The sequence below is a fragment of the Marmota flaviventris genome, chromosome 5 (assembly GCF_047511675.1).
Source record: "Marmota flaviventris isolate mMarFla1 chromosome 5, mMarFla1.hap1, whole genome shotgun sequence".
NCBI lineage: Eukaryota > Metazoa > Chordata > Mammalia > Rodentia > Sciuridae > Marmota > Marmota flaviventris.
Genome location: NC_092502.1, coordinates 35,579,188 through 35,590,700, shown reverse-complemented (window position 1 = coordinate 35,590,700; position 11,513 = coordinate 35,579,188). Strand labels below are relative to the sequence as shown.

Genomic DNA, 11,513 nt, shown 5'->3' with positions numbered 1-11,513 from the left:
GAATGACAGATGTGTGGCCAATACAAGGAGAGTAAGGTGAGTCATGCTGAACACAGAGTCACTAGCATCCATCTCAGAAGTTTAATAGAACACTTCATGTGGATATGTATACCAATACTGTAGTTCTGCACCTCAGCCCATTCTCAGAAGGACCCTAGAGATTAGAAAGTAGTACACAGCCTCCAAAGCACAAGCTCCTGTTCAGGCAGAAGATAGTCAACATGATTGAGCAAGGATAGTGACTTTGAGCTACATAAGATTGGGACTCTTCTTTCACAGTTGATTCCAAAGAAATATGGACACCTCCACAACATAGTTTATAAGTAAAACTGAAATTGCTGTAAGTCTTCATGCTTTTCTAAGGACCTGTGTAAGAACTGTGCACATAGGTTCCTACAGGTTCAGGGACATATGGAGCACTTTCATGTGCTAGTCTTTACTCTCAGTACTAAAACTACAAACCTGAACAAGATAGGTCAATCTATGAATCTTATATTAATTATGGAGACCACAAACTAGTGAAAAATCTCCAGAAATGAATGAACAAGAAAGAGTGAAAATAAATTAGGATTTACAAAGAAAATAGTTAATTTGATAGATTAAGGAATCAAACGCAGAAATTCCCATAAAGATCAAAACAGGAACCAAGAGATGGAAAGAAATAAAGAAGGAAAAAAACTATGGGTGAAGAAATGAGGCAAGAGCTTCATTAAACTAGTTCTCATTTTGAGATTCTTTATAGGGGAGAGATTACCAGATGGCCACAAAGATCTGTGCAGAAACGATCTTTAGATTCTAAACTAGAGTGGTGAAGATATATATTATAATTTTCATCTAGTCTGAGCTTTCATTTGGTAAATTTCAAAAGTGCTGCTGCCTTACACTGAAGTTTTGGCCAGTATCACCCACTCTTTATTTAAATAACTATCAAGCTTTCAATTGTGGTTTCCTCCATTCTATCTGTTCAACTGAGGTTTCAAAGCTTTAAAAGCTGGGTTCAATCTTCCCTATTCAGTTTTAACTTATATACTATGGTGTCCACTTATTGCTTTATGACTCTTTGCTTCATGATGTTGAAATCCTTTTGGATTACATTTCCAACATTTTTCATGTAACCATCTTCTATGTTTACCTAAGCATACGTATATGTTAGTATAAATATCATTGATAAACATATGAAGCAGGAATAGTTACAACCCTTTTGCCAATAAATGAGAAAAAGTGCAGATTCTTTCCTGATAAACAGAAAATAAATATTTCTGGGACATTTATGTGCACTAAGAGCAGTACCGGGATGTAGAACTTCTTCACCATTTCATTCAAAGATAGTTATTAAAACCCTTTATTTCTCCAGGCATTTCATGGGGAAAGAGGGATAAAATGATAAAAGAACTAATCAGGCCCAGTTTAATGGTATATAAAGATTACTAGTGTAGACAGATAAGTGTTAAAAGTATATATTACATAAATTGGCACTTCAGAATGTTTGAGATCCTTTAATCCAAAACAAAATCTTGTGAAATAAGGATTTGTTTGCTTTGCTTTGCTTTTTTACAGTTAAGTGATTGGAGACTCACAGAACTGAAATTTCAGAACAGGTGATATGGGAAGTAATAAAGTTGATATGTAGGGATCTGACTGCAGACTTCATTAGTTAATTTACTAAAATGTTCATCCAAAACCCATCATAGGTATGTTGGTCATATTACATGTGTATTAAAACTTTCTCTTTACAATTTACATTTTCCCCATCTTTTGTATAAGGGCATGAACCATGGTACCTAAATACTTTACTGGAATAAGTCATCCAGCACCAAAGCACTATTAATGATCTGTCAGTACAGCAGACTTAATGAAAAGAAGAATGTGTTAATTTGGCAAAAACAGCTCATGTTGAGCATAGGCTAAGCTTCTATTGCTTAGGGTTTTTTTTATTTTTAATTTTTTTGGTTTCTGGTAAATTTTCTTATATGGTATTTAGATTTTAACCATAAGGAATATCAATATTTCAAGTAAAAAGCAACATTATGCATATTTCACTGCCATAGTTTATTAAAGTGTGTTGACCATTAATCCTCTGGGTTCTTAGAGGAAATAGATTTTCATCAGATGTAATGGGAGAGTCAAATTTTTCACTCAGAAAATGTTCCTTAACATGTAGTGTATATCATGAACAAAAGTAAAGTGAATTTATCCCTAAGAGAGGACATTAGTATTTTTAAACTGACTCTGTTGTGCACAGGCTTGGAGTAGGATACAAAAAGACGTCAAGTGAGTGTGACAAGTGCTAGAGAGAAACTCTGCAAAAAATATTGGACTATAGAGGAGATAACAACTCTTCCTGGGGAGTGGGAGGATGGATTTATCACTTAGATAAACAGGTGGGGATACTCCAAAGATGATGACTAATCATAAGGAATGTATCTGTTATGAATTATTTTTGCCCTAAAGGGATGCATCTCTACTCTTCCTGGTCCTAAGTGACACATGGTCGTTGATCATGAGCAAGGATTTCAGGATTGGTGTATTGAAGTTATTCTCTGAATAGAAGAAAGTGGAGGAGCACCAGAAGCCAATTTTCATTTTTTGTGGTGCTAGGGATTGAACAGAGGGCCTTGTGCATGTGAGGGAAGTATTCTACCAACTGAGCTATATCCCCAGTAACAGAAGCCCAACTTTTGATCTCAGCCTCAAAAGTCCTGAACATCAGCCACTGAAAAATGCTACCTACTACACCAAGAAAATGACAAAGAGAACAACATAGAATACTGATGTTATGTTTTCATACTTTAGATTTTTTATACTTTTGTGGTACTGGGGATATAATCAATGTTCTATGCATTCCAGGGAAGTACTTTACTACTGAGCAACACTCCCAGTGACAAATTAGATTTTTTTAAAAAGCAATTTTTACATGAATGCATTGGATTCTTGTCTCAGTGGAGGGAGGCAATACATCATCTATATGTTCAGACAAGGAAGCATCATGTCAAAATGATTGAATAAATTGCCTCAAATCATGGAATACATAGGCAGTGGGAATAGGGCTCACAAAAAGGGCCATCATTCCTAATCTCCACACTACAGAAGAGAAGAGTAGGAATAGAAGACTGAATGGAACTGAACTAAATAGCAAAGTGTAAATTGAATGTATGATTTAGGAATACATAGGGAATACATGTAGGAATACACAGGCAACAGTGAAAATAATATTTTAATTCCATTTCTTCAGAATAGGCATCAATCTTTTTCTGTTGTTTGGGCAAGTAAAAGACTATGAGAAGTAAGAATACCAGTATTGATGATGGCTTCATTTTGGTAGGCTTCTCAGACTGGCCTCAACTGGAACTCACCCTTTTTGCTTTTATTTCAATTTTCTACTCTCTGACCCTCTTTGGCAACACCAGCATCATTGCTCTCTCAAGACTGGACCCTCGACTGCACACACCCATGTACTTCTTCCTCTGCCACCTCTCCTTCCTGGACCTGTTATACCACCAGCACTGTGCCCCAGCTGCTAATCAACCTCTCCAGACTTGACAGGACCATCAGCTATGGAGGGTGTGTTGCCCAGCTCCTCATATCTCTTGCCTTGGGCTCAACTGAGGCCGTGCTCCTGGTGGTGATGGCCTTTGGCCGCTATGCTGCTGTGTGTCGTCCACTCCACTACACAACCATCATGCACCCTCATTTCTGCCAGGCACTGGCTATTGCCTCCTGGGTGGGAGGCCTCATGAACTCTCTGATTCAGACAGGACTCATGATGGCCATGCCTCTCTGTGGAAGTCAGTTGAATCTTTTCTTTTGTGAGATGCCTGTGTTATTGAAGTTGGCTTGTGAGGATACAGGAGGAACAGAGGCCAAGATGTTTGTTGCCCGAGTCATAATCGTTGTTGTTCCTGCAGCACTGATTCTAGTCTCCTATGCACACATTGCTAAGGCAGTGCTGAAGCTCAAGTCAATGGCTGGGTGTGGAAAGGCTTTGGGGACATGTGGCTCCCACCTCCTGGTGGTTTGTCTTTTTTATGGCTCAGCCATCTACACATACCTCCAACCTACAACCAGTTACTCTGAGAGTGAGGGAAAATTTGTTGCCCTTTTTTATACTATCATTAGTCCTATGCTCAATCCTCTGATCTCTCATGATTCACAATAGCTAAGTTATGGAGACAACCTAGCTGCACTTTGAAAGTTAAAGGGATAAATAAATTGTGATGAATATATACACAATGAAATATTACTCAGTCACAAAGAAGAAGGACTTTATGACATTTGCAGGCAAATGGATAAATCTGGAGAAGATCATGTTATGTGAAATAAGCCCATCTGCACAAAACAAAGGTCAAATGTTTTTGTTGACATGTCAAAGCTAAACCACACTAAATGGGTCGGGGGAAGAGAAGTTCCATAGATTAGACAAGGGAAATGAAGGGAAGGGAGGCAGAATAGAAATAGGAAAGACAATGATCTCACTCACATACTTTTGCTATATACATATATAAAAACACCTAAGTTAATTCCACCATCCTGTACATCCACAACAATGGGATCCTAATTAGAATAAGATATAATCTATGCATGCTCTATTTTATCAAAATAAATTCTACTACCATATATAACTAAAAAAAACCAATAAAACATGCCTCTTGTATTTGGATTTCCATGTCATTCCTAAGATTTGGATATTTTCCTCATATTATTTCATTGAAATCATTTTGCATTCCCTTAGGTGACTTCCTCTACAACAACAATTCTTAAAGTTGATCTCTCAAAGTTATTTCATATTTCTTGAATTTTCTTGTCGTGGTCTCTTAACATCTTTTCTAATTTTTTGGCTTTATTTTAAATATTATATACTTTTTTGGGGGGGTTAATTTGTTTTTTATGTGGTCTAATCTATTAGCAATGCTTTCAACTGGATTTTTAATTTGCTTTATTGAGTCTTATATTTTCAGGATTTCTTTTTAGTTCTTTTTTCAGAATCTTGATCTCTTTATTGAAATGATATTTCACTTGTTGTATTTTGTCTCTCAGATAATTTCTTATATCTTCTTTTAGTTCATTGAACATTGAACTGTCAATTATCTTTATGTTTTATAAAACATTTTCTCCACTGTGGCGTCAATGGCTTCAGCTATGACATTTGGGGCTATTTAGTGTGGTTCTATCCCTTGCTTTTTCATATTATTTTGTGTGTCCACCCACTTCCTGGATGATTATCTCTTCAACTTTTATGGAAGGAATGACTTAGTAAGCTACTTTCTGTTAAATTCCCCATGTGGGGAAAATATTCTAGTATTAATATTCCCAGTCAGCCTGTATCTGCTTCTATGCTCAGTATCAGTACCAATTTGAGAGAAGATACCAAACTCTAGTAATTACAAATCCTTGTACTAATCATCAATTAGGACACAAAACTTATTGAAAATGTCCTCCACAAGTCATTTAATCCAAATATGAAATTGTAGAAAAGTTCTTAAAAAATTGAGAAAATAGTTATTAATATAGTAAAATTACTATTACATTACATAGAGCTTGTAAAGGGGAGAAGAGAAAAACATGAAAAGAAAAAAGAAAGAGAAAATATTTTTTAAAATATAAACTAAGACAAAAGGAAGAAAAATGAGGGTATTTGAAGGAGGAGCAGTTAATTCAAGAGGGAAAAAAAAAGACTAATAGGAGCAAGTGTAAGCCTGAGTAGGAAAAAAAGATTCCAGTTAATGCCTTTAAAACACTAGAAGAAATACGATCATTTGGATCAAGGGCTATAATATTGTAGGTAGACCCAAGGTGGTTACAGTTAAGTTCTCTTACTGACACTTTCAGCAAGCAGTTTTTAGTATGCGGTCAAGATCACAAACATGCTGATTCAGTATATGTACTAAAGGTCATAGACATCTGCCTGTGAACATGCAGGCCTCATGGTTGCAGAAGGGTTCAAGGTGTTTGGATAGCAGTGTATCAAGGATATCCCAGAGTAAGGAAGCAGCACAGCAACTCAAAACTGTGAAGAGTAAGAGACCAGGGGCAGGATGTCCAAATGACAGTCAGCAGAGGGGAACAGAGCTCACTCTTCATAGTCACAGGCATTAAGAGTTAGAATATCCTTCCAAAGTACCTTGGGCTTATGTACATTTTTTTGGACACATATGCCTTTCCACAGCACTAAGCCCTGATGAATCCAAATTTTAAAAGTTTAGAGTAAAAAGGGTTATTTTAAGTTTATCTTTGGGGGAATATACCCCTTCCCAATTCCCTCTTTTTGCTTTAATAAGTACATTTTAATAGTTTGATGAGCTCTTTCAACTATGCCTTGTCCCTGTGGATTGCATGGGATTCCTGTTATATGAGTAATGCCAAATGATGAGCAAAATTGCTTAAAAGATGTAGAAGTATAGTCAGGGTCATTATCTGTTTTTAACTGTATTGGAAAGCGCACAGTGGCAAAATTTTGTAAGCAATGAGCTATAATATCTTTAGTTTTTTCTCCGGCATGAAGGGAGCCCATCAAAAATCCAGAAGAAGTATCAACTGTAACATGCAAATATTTTAATTTTCCAAATTCTGGCAAGTATGTGACGTCCATCTGCCAAATATGGTCAGGTATCAGTGCTCAAGGATTGACTCCAAGACTAATTTGTGGTAAAAAGGTCACACAATTTTGACATTGTTTTATTATTTGTCTAGCTTGTTCCTTAGTTATTTTAAAACTCTTTTTAAAGTATTTGCATTGACATGGAAGGATTTATGAAAATTTGCAGCTTCTTCTAGCATAGAAAATATATGTATGTCATGTGTAGTTTTATCTTCTAAATAATTGCCCAAACTAAGGGCTCCAGGCAATCCTGTATGTGCCCTTATATGTCCTATAAAGAATGGATCTTTTCTGTCCCAGATTAGAATTTGTATAGTGGAAAACAAAGAGAAAACAGTAGAGGAAGTAGAAATCCTATCAGCATCTTCAAGGGATACTATAGCATTAACTATATACTGACCATCAGAAAATAAATTAAATACAGAATTTTTAAACATCACAAAAGCTTGTAATACTGCATTAATCTCTGCCTTTTGAGCTGATTGTTTGGGTACTAAAAATGTAAAAGTTTGATCAGGGGTAACTACTGCTGCTGTACCATTATTTGCCCTATCAGTGAATATATTTGGAGCATTCATGATAGGTGTTTTTCTTGTCATTTTTGGAAAAACTACAGGATGAGAAGACCAAAAAGACAACAAAGGATTAGATGGTAAGTGGTTATCAAATGAAACATTAGATTTGCACATGATTATTTCCCAAGTATTTAACTCATTAGCTAACTCATCAATTTGATCCATAGTATATGGAGTAATAATTTTATTGGGAGAAATTCTCAACACTCCCTTTGCTACTCTTATTCCTTTGAGTATTAATTGTCCTACAGCCTCAGGATACCTAGTAAGGATAGTGTTAGGAGAATAAGATAAATGTATCCACAATAATGGACCTTCTTGCCAAAATTCTCCTGTAGGAATATTTTTTTGGTAGTACAATGAAAAAGGCAAGCTTATATCAATTCTATCCAAATGCATATTTTCCATATATGTTTCAATGATTTTTAATGCCTTTCTTGCTTCAGGCATTAACATTTGGGATGAATTTGGATCTGGTGGACCTTTTAGGTTATCAAATAAAGGTCCCAACTCTCCTGTTGGTATGCCTATATAAGGCCTTATCCAATTTATGTCTCCTAATAACTTTTGAAAGTCATTAAGTGATTTCAGTTGATCTACTCGTATTTGAATTTTTGGTCGAAGGACCATGGTTGAGGATAATAGAACTCCTAAATAATTAATTGGAAAATTTGATTGTACTTTAACTATTGCTATCTCTAGATTATAATTTTTTAATAAGTTTGTAGGTGTGGCATAACATTCTAGCAATGTGTTTTTATCTTTGTGTGCTAATAATACATCGTCCATATAGTGAAATATTTGTAGTTCATGATTTTGATTTCTAAGTGGCTGGATTTCTTTGTTAACATAAGTTTGACACATAGTTGGGCTGTTAGCCGTCTCTTGAGGGAGTATTTTCCATTCATATCTCTGACCGGGACCATCATGATTCAGAGCAGGGATAGTAAATGCAAAACGTGGACTATCCTCAGGATGAATTGGAATTGAAAAAAAAACAATCTTTAATATCTATAACTAAAACATACCAGGTTTTGGCAAAGCAGACAATTGGGGAATCCCTGATTGAGCAGGTCCCATAATAACCATCTCATTATTAATGGCTCTTAAATCTTGCAATATTCTCCATTTACCAGATTTCTTTTTGATGACAAAAATGGGAGTATTATGGGGAGATACAGGAGGTTGTATATGTCCCTCTGCTAGGGAGGGTCATGGGCTGCTTGTATCTTTTCTTTAGTCAGGGGCCACTGAGGAACCCATACTGCTCTTTCTGATTTCCAAGTAATTTTTATTGTCTCAGTGACCCCTCCAGAAAACCCAATCCATGTCTTTCTGTTCCTTGATCTATTTGTATTGGTGCTGCTATACCTTGTTCTTGTTCTCCTAAACTTTTTCCTTTCTTAAAACCTTGTCTAGTCATAATAGTGGGCGCATTTGGATTGATGTTATTTGTTAATGTCAAACCTAATTATTCTAGGACATCTCGTCCCCATAAATTTATAGGAAGATGATCCAATACATATGGCTGTATAGTTCCTTCACATCCTTCAGGATCCTTCCAATCTAATACCATTGCACTTCTATGGGAATTAGTCGCCAGTCCTAGGCCTCAAAGCCTTTCAGTGTCTTGTTGTAACGGCCAATGTTTTGGCCATTCTTGACGAGAGATGATGCTAAAGTCTGCACCTGTATCCAGTAGTCCATTAAATTCATGTCCTTGAATATTTAGTTTTAGCATGGGGTGAGAATCTAAATTTAAAGAAAGCATAGCCTAATTTACACCTGTGGAGCCTAAGCCCCTGGAACCTCTTTCAATAGTACTACTGGAAAATTTATCATGTAGGCTGGGTATTATTAATAACTGTGCTATTCTATCTCCTGGTGATATTACTGATATACCCTTTGGAGAACTAGCTATAATTTTTATTTCACCTTCATAATCGGGATCAATTACCCCAGGACTTATCAAAGTCCTTTTAGAGTAGAAGAACTGCGTCCTAATAATAAGCCTAGTGTTCCTTGGGGAAGAGGTCCTTTTACCCCTGTGGGAATGATTTGAACTCCCATCTCTGGAGTTAGTACTGTTCTGGCGGAGGTGCAGATGTCCATTCCTGTGCTCCCTCTGGTTTGTCTAATGAGGGATCTAATGGACAATGTGTCCTGGGCACTACTCTGATGGTGTTGCTGGGTTCCTCCAGTGTCCTGTATATTTGTGGTCGTGGGCCCCGGATCATTGGGCCCCCCTGTCCGTTTTTTGTCAATGGAGCCTGATGCTTTTCTCCATGATATCATGGGTAAACACTTGGTCCTTGTCCATTTTTTGATAACGGAGTACCCTCTATGGTGGTTTGAGAACGGCATTCATTAACCCAATGTCTCCCTCTATGGCATCGTGGGCAAATACCCGGTATTCTGCACCTTTGATACCTAGTTTTGTTAAACCCTCCTCCTATGGGGCAACTCCTTTTTAAAATGTCCTGTTTGTTCACAATTGTAGCATGTTTTTGTCCTGGCATCTAAAACCTGTTGTACTGCAGCTGCCAAGACTTGCCCTTGTTCATTAATGTCTCTACATAATTTAATATATGTGTTTAAATCTTCATGTTTCCATGGTCTAATGACCTCCCTGCACCATTTGTTTGCTTGCTCATAGGCTGGCTGTTTAATTAATGGCATTGCTTGCTCTGTATTCCCCAAAACTCTTGTAGCTGTTTGAATAAGCCTATCTACAAATTCAGCGTAAGGTTCATTAGCTCCTTGTATTACCTTAGATAATTGACCTTGTAAATTTCCATGCCCCTGTAAAGTTTTCCATGCCCTATTCACAGCTGAAGTGATTTGTGAGTATATGGCAGGATCATATCCAACTTGTTGCAGCTGACCCTCATAAGGTCCCTCTCCTAGCAACATATCTAGATTTCTCTGAGGATAACCGGCTGCTGCATTTCGCCTAGCCATCTCCATGCAAAATTCCTGATTGGCAACCTTCCACAACAGATATTGTCCTCCATTTAGCACCACTTTGCACATGCTAGTCCAATTAGCTGCCATCATGTCCAAGTTGGTAATGGATTCGTCCATGCTTACAGTGAAGGGTGTTGGGGACCATAGGTTGTTACAGCCTCTTTTAGCTGCTTCACTGTTTTGAAATCTAAAGCATGGTGAATTCGCTGCCCTCCTGCCTGCTCAAATACAGGGCATGCTAATCTTTGAGGTCCTGTCTCAGGATCCCATCTATCAACTACAAGGGTTGGGGGACCCCCAGCATATGTTGTCTCCATAGGTGGAGCTGTTGGATGGACACTTACGCCCTCTGGTGATAGAAAGGTGTTAGTAGCAGCCTCCTGATGTAACTTTTCCCCTGATAGCCCTTCCTCCTCTAAATTTTCTTCCTCTGTCTGACTAGCTCGAGAGACCTTCTCTTTTACTTGATCTAAAATGTCTTCTCCTTGACTAAGCAAACAAGATTGTACCAACGTCCATAACAGTAATTTGCCAACTGGTGGAATTTATGGGCTTTGCTTTTCTATCCTTTTAAAACCTTCAATGTATGCCCTAACTGTTCTTGATTTTACTGGGGTGCCTCCTTCCTCTAACAATTTACTTAACACTTTTTCAGTTTGTTTTTTACTAATTTTTAATTCCATATTTCTGCTATAAAAATAATGCAACACAACAAGATAACACAAAACAAAACCGAAGCCAAAGGAAACAAAAATGGAACAAAAAAAACGTTGTATCGTTTTTTATTTTCTTGATATGTGTATCCATGGTTTATCTCTATCTTTTCTTCAGGGCTGAACAACTTCAAACCTTGAGCCACCACTTTCCCCAGTTTGCCTGAGAAAGTTCTAGGGACCAGCAACTTAAAATAAAAACAAAATAAATCAAAACAAGAACACATTGTTGTTTGAAATGGTCACCCATTCTCTCACCCTGCCCTCAGGGGCGAGCAATTTCACTTATCCCCAAGCTTCAGGCGTCCCCCACACTGGCCACCAAATGACGCAGTCTGGCTGGGCACAAATCACGAGCCACTCAAGCAGGAACAAACTTTATTTCCTAACTCCTGCGAATGCCACCCATGCAGCCTTCCAGGAACACCACACACCAACCAGAAATCCCTGCACCGACTCCACCCACCAACGCAAACTCTCCAGGAATCCTCGCAAGAGCTCAACTGGAACTCAATGGGAACTCAGCGAGAACTCAAAAGTAGTGGGCGCCTGAGGCAGTAGGAGCCGCCCTATTGCCGGACAGCAGGAGTCTAATACACAACTGAATACACAACCTACTTCAATCCAGCATCATACAGTCACAGCAATTATACAAAGCTTAAC

General features: G+C 37.6%; 1 pseudogene; it reads left to right on the top strand.

Moving 5' to 3' along the window:
• The first annotated feature begins 3,276 nt into the window (after nucleotides 1–3,276).
• Nucleotides 3,277–4,156, top strand: LOC114083075 (olfactory receptor 2Y1B-like; annotated as a pseudogene).
• The last annotated feature ends 7,357 nt before the right edge of the window (nucleotides 4,157–11,513 follow it).